This window comes from Sesamum indicum, linkage group LG8 (assembly GCF_026168435.1).
Source record: "Sesamum indicum cultivar Baizhima isolate 11 linkage group LG8, ASM2616843v1, whole genome shotgun sequence".
NCBI classification, from domain to species: Eukaryota; Viridiplantae; Streptophyta; class Magnoliopsida; order Lamiales; family Pedaliaceae; genus Sesamum; species Sesamum indicum.
The window spans coordinates 16,560,785-16,566,951 of NC_142664.1; the positions used below are offsets into that span (position 1 = coordinate 16,560,785).

Here is a 6,167-nt window from a genome sequence, read left to right on the forward strand (position 1 = left end):
CATATTCAGCCAAATATAACCATGTAAGGATATTAGGTAGTTCCGAAAAGAGTCCAAGAATGTAAAATGATGAATGCTAGGTTGTTCTAAAGGGAGTATCATTTCCTCCTTTCCCCCGATACATTGTAAAACTCTTAAAATTATTTTCTATCTTTTTTACATCATGATTTTCTCATAGTTTCATTTTGGTATATACCTTATTAATTAAAATGACATGTAAACTTAGAAAACTTATGTGATAGACACTGTGCTCTTGATTTAACTATTGTATACTAAGCTTTACGTATGATGGATTTGACCGTCTATACGATGCTGCAAGATGCATAATCATGATAGTGACTTGTTTGATTATACATAATATCATTTGGGTCAGCTCAAGGTTAAGATAGCAAAACTGAGGACACAATTGTTGGAGCCCCCAAAAGTATGCAACTTCTTTGATTTCTTCTTGTGTCAATATGTGAATGGTTGCTTGCATAGAAAATTATTCTAATAGATTCATCTTCCAAGATTCTTTTCAATTACAATAATTCAATCCTTTTAAGTGCTTTTGTATTCTGATAATTCTTCCATGATGAATTAGGGTTCTAGAGGGGTTGGGAGGGTTTTGAAGTTACCAATTGTTGCCATGGACGTGTTCCACTGATAGGCTTCCCTAGGTTGGCCATGTCATTACTTTAAGAATTATGTGTTGGAAAAAGCGAGAAAATTAGAATCCTAAAGAACGACTGAATTTTATCTTGTTCACATGATTTTGCTAACAGAGGATTTCGAACCAATAGTTAACTAATTGGCTTTGATTGATCGTGGTTGTTCTCTCATTTTGTACTAGTGCCATTTCTTTAGCTACCATGTCTTTCTTGGTCAGTTCTTGGGATTAAGGATTGTTCCTTTTAAGGTTATTGACATGTAAAATTATTCTTTTTATGTGGTATTCTTATTGGTGTTCAAAAAAGATATTTTGCAATTATTACTTCCCAGTGTTGGAAACTCAGTACTTTTGACTATGTTGACGGGAACTCGTTCAGAATCCCCATCATATGAGTTCACCAAACTAACTTGTTCACTACAATTATGCTAAAATACAGCTCCTCGATGTTCCTGGAGTTATAAAGGTGCATCTGAAGGAAAGGGGCGTGGTACCAAGGGAATGGTTTCGACTATAATAGATGATAAACTAGATGTGATGCTTGTTTAAACTGACTTGACTTTTGGAGGATATTTATGCCTTAAAGGAACTTCTTGAGTATGGTTTCAGGTTATCGTAGTAGCTAAATCAGCACATCTTGTGTTGATGGTTCTGGATGCTTCCAAAGTAAGTGGTAGTGTTGTCAGTTTCTACTGGATGATTGAAGAAGTTCTGTTTGAATGTTTGTAAGAATTTGCATGTCACACCCAATCACTAGCTTCCTTCGTTTCTATGTTAGTCCTTGTGTGTGTATTGTCCATACATACTTTTGCATGCCATGATTAACAAGGGGAGATAAATAATACATTATGTTCCTACAGAAAATATACCTAAGAACAACATTAGCATTCAATTTCAGTGCCAATATCTTATGATTAATATCTGTTGATACCTTTCAAAGTTTCAGTGTAATTTATGATTTCAGAAAAAGTCTTTGACCCCATTAGTTGTTTGTGTGGTTATATTAATCTGAATTCTTCTTTGTTCTGGCTCACTTACATTACCTCTGCTAATGTTGCCTTGACATTGAAGGAGAAATTATTTAATATTTGCTTGAAGTTAAGAAAAGAATTTCTTATATTTGGTATTGATAGTAATCTGGTTAATTTTGTCTGTTTCTGATCTTCTAAATTTGGTGATTGGCATGTTTTATAGGTTCTGTGCCAATTTACATACACATAATTACTTTTATGCGGTGCTTTTAGTACAGTTTCTACCTATTAGTTTCAGCATTAAGTAATTTCTAATATGCTATATTTTGATTAGTTATGTAGCTTTAATTCTAATATTGTCCGTGGCTCAATGATCATGAAATTTTTAGAGTGAAGGGCATCGACAAATCTTAACAAGGAAAGTGGAAGCTGTATGTTGCACTTAAATAAAAGACCACCTTCGTTGCCTTTTGTTCTTTTGTCACTTTCTCTTGGTACTTGTTTAAAACACGAGTAAGGTTTGTAACCTTAACTGATAAGAGTTTTGAGTTTGGACTCTTTGCAGTTAGATCTACAAAACTTATATTTAGGTAATATTGTCCTTAAGACTTCGCAGGGAATGAAACCAGTTGCTGAATGGAAGGAGGGAACAAAACCTTTTGCTTTGTGAGAACATTGTGTTATGGATGCTAGAACGTTCTAGAAAGAGTATCTTTTCCTCCTTCCTCCCTACATTGTAAAACTCTTGATATGAGTCTTTTCTATCTTTTTCACATTATAATTTTTCGATGTTTTCATTCTTGTAGATGCCTTATTAATTAAAATTACATGTATACTTAGCAATCTTATTTTGTAGACTGAATCTGCTTGTTTGGTAGATAGTGTGCTCTTGCATGCTTCGACTCAGGTCGAAGTTCCTCGCTTTTACAACCCTTTGACAACAGCATTGTAACCACGTTGTAAGACTTGATGAATACAGTTGCTGAAGGAGGGAACAGAACCTTCCAGTGAAAACAGTTGCTGATAAACTCGGCAAGGAATGAAATAGTTGCTCAATGAAGGAGGAAGCAAACCTTCGGGCTCTAGTCAATAAGGATTCACTTTACACGGTGAGAACATCATAGCTTGCCAGGGAATGAACACTTGCTGAATGAAGGAGGGAACACAATGTTCCGGTGCCAGTCAAGAAGGATTCACTTTACACGGTGAGAATGTTTTGTTATCTCTCTTTCTCATCTTAATTGGATTAATCAACAAATTGAAATTTTTATTTATTTTGTGTTATTTTCTTACCATTCATTTTGGTTTTGCTTAAAGCCTATTGAGTAGAAGCCAGGGAAGTTCAACCCATTGGTACATTATTGTATTTACTTGTTTTAAATTTTATTTGTACTTTTGAGAGGCACTTCTAATCCAAGAAGATTGATAATTTTTTATTGGTGATATTATAATATTTATTCTTTAGTAGGTTTTGTTATTTATGAAATTTTTAGCCTTAATATTTTATGTTTGTGGTTCATGCACGATTTTATAATCAAACATTATCATATGTAGGTTAATAGGGTATTTTTTTATAAAGCATATTTAGTATTATTTGCCTTTTTATTATGTTTCAATTGACATAGAAAGTGGAATGACTAAATAGACTTTTCAGTTAGAACTACAAAAGTTTTATTTGGGTAATACTGTACTTTTATAACTATTTCTCATTTATTATTAAAAGTGGTCCATAAGGTTATAAATGTCTTTTGACACTTTTATAGATGTCTTTTAAAGGAACTTATAAAAGCTTCTTTTTCTATTAACACTTTGTTTTTTGACAAACTTTTATTTATTATTAAAAGGAGTATTAGGTTATCATTCCCGATATTTATGTTTAATATAGTAATAAATTACTGAGTTTTAATTGATAAGAATATTTATCTTGTTGTTGTTGCTTTCTTAGCTTTAGGTGATACGTAAATGAAAACCTACACAAGTTTGTGAATGTATGTGCCTTCGACATGTTTATGAAATATGATAGTGCCTGCCTCATGGAGGAGGTGAGTAAGTGGATATTTTTCACTTATATAATCAATAACTAGGCATGCTTATATTTTATTTGTATTTTTGTGAGCCACATGCACTTCTAATACAAGAGATTGATAATTTTTATTGGTGATATTATAATATTTATTCTTTAGTAGGTTTTGTTATTCATGAAATTTTTAGCCTTAGTATTTTTGTGGTTCATGCACGATTTTATAGTCACAACGCTATCATATGTAGGCTAATAAGATTTTCTTTTTTTTTTTTTTTGTTAATAAAGCATATTTAGTATTATTCACCTCTTTATTTGGGCAATACTGTACTTTTATAACTATTTCTCATTTATTATTAAAAGTGGTCTTTAAGGTTATAAATATTTTTTTGACACTTTTATAGATGTCTTTTCAAGGAATTTATAAAAAGTTTCTTTTTCTATTAATACTTTGTTTTTTAACTGTAAATAAAATACAAAGGATGTAGTTAGAAATTTCACCAATGAGATATGATATGAAAGAACAATGTATAGTGGAAGATTCTATGTGAGTTATTATGTTAATTGTGGATGTTGGTTTCCGATGAGATTTTTCTGGACATAATATGTCGAACATCAATATCATTCAGTAAAGAGAACTTTCACTTGCCAATGAAGCTAAAAAGAAACAACTCAGACGTATCCATTAAAGCAATTGAAAATAACTTATACTTTTGAATTGTCAAGTGAAGTATGATTGCTCGCGTCATCTCATTTAGGAATGCATCTGCACGAAAGATCTCATATCTTTACAGTTTATGATGGAGGTGAAAGAGACTGTTTTTATCTAATATGTGGATCGATTTCATCAATGATGTTGCATAACTCTTCTGTGTTGTATGCAGGATTTTGACTGTTGTTTGTAGATGAGTTCTGATTACACATTCAGTGTATTTCATTTGTTACTCTTTTGTCTTTGTATTTATAAATAATCTACACTTTGAAATCTATTGATATATTAATTATCAATCATTTTTTATAAAAAAATAAAATGAATAGAATATTTGTGTCTAATTATATTCCCGCATAATGACAATGAGAAAGGGTAGGAAGCCAAGGCGGATTCAAAAAATTTGATTGCGGGAAGGCTTGCCTCGTAGCTCGAGTGAAAAAGGAAATAGTCGACATTACAAATAACACAACGGTGAACAATGATTGCCCCTCCAATGACCAACTCGACCAATCCAAGCCATTAAGGCATAACCAAACCACTCAAAATTTCAAGACGAAACACATCCTTTTGAACCCTGAATCATGCCTACAACAACTACTACTGATTTTCCCTCGTTAAAAAGCCCAAAAACCCATGTTACAACCCAAATTCTTAACCACTAAAATACCTTAAACTGAGGCCCAAAAAATAGACACCACGTGCAAAAGAACTAAATTTTGAACGTTCTCAGAATTCCCGAACTTGACCCAAACGTGTCTCTAACCCCATGTATTTATGTGGTAAAATTTGCTAAACGTAATAATAACTACAAGTTAGTATAAGGGAAACAAACTTATTTTTTATAAAACCGTGCAATACAACTAAACCTTGAACGTTCTAAGAATTTCACGAAACTTAACCCAAACGTAGGTCTAGAGCCATGCATTTGTGTGGCAAATTTTCTAAACTTAATAATATCTACAACTTAGTATAAATGGGAAACAAACTTCCTTTAATAAAACCGTGCAAAACAGTTAAATTTTGAACGTTCTCAAAATTCCACGAAACTTGAGCCAAACGTAGGTCCGAACCCATGTATTTGTGGGTGAAATTTGCAAAGCGTAATAAAAAATACAAGTTAGTATAAAAGGAAAACAAACTTGCTTTTATAAAACCGTGCAAAACAGCTAAGTTTTTAACGTTTTTAGAATTCCACGAAACTTGACCCAAACGTAGGTCTAGACCCATGCATTTGTGTGTAAAATTTGCTAAGCGTAATAATAACTACAAGTTAGTATAAAAGGAAAACAAACTTGCTTTAATAAAATCATGTAAAACAACTAAATTTTGAACATTCTCAGAACTCCGTGAAACTTGACCAAACATAGGTCTAAACGCATGCATTTGTATGTTAAATTTGCTAAGCGTAATAATAACTACAAGTTAGTATAAAAGAGAAACAATCTTGCCTTAATAAAACCGTACAAAACGACCAAATTTTGAACGTTCTCAGAATTCCCCAAACTTGACCCAAACGTATCTCTAAATCCATGCATTTATGTGGTAAATTTGCTAAGCGTAATAATAACTATAAGTTAGTATAAAAGGGAAACAAACTTGCTATAATAAAATCGTGCAAAATAGTTAAATATTGAACGTTCTTAGAATTCCACGAAATTTTACCCAAACGTAGGTCTAGACATATGCATTTGTGTGTAAAATTTGCTACGCGTAATATTAACTACAAGTTCATATAAAAGGAAAACAAACTTGCTTTAATAAAACCGTGTAAAACAACTAAATTTTTAACGTTCTCAGAATTTCACGAAACTTGAC

At 32.1% G+C, this 6,167-nt stretch overlaps 1 pseudogene; it reads left to right on the plus strand.

The window, feature by feature from the left end:
- Positions 1 to 361: 361 nt before the first annotated feature.
- Positions 362 to 2,290, plus strand: LOC148787245 (developmentally-regulated G protein 2-like; annotated as a pseudogene).
- The last annotated feature ends 3,877 nt before the right edge of the window (positions 2,291 to 6,167 follow it).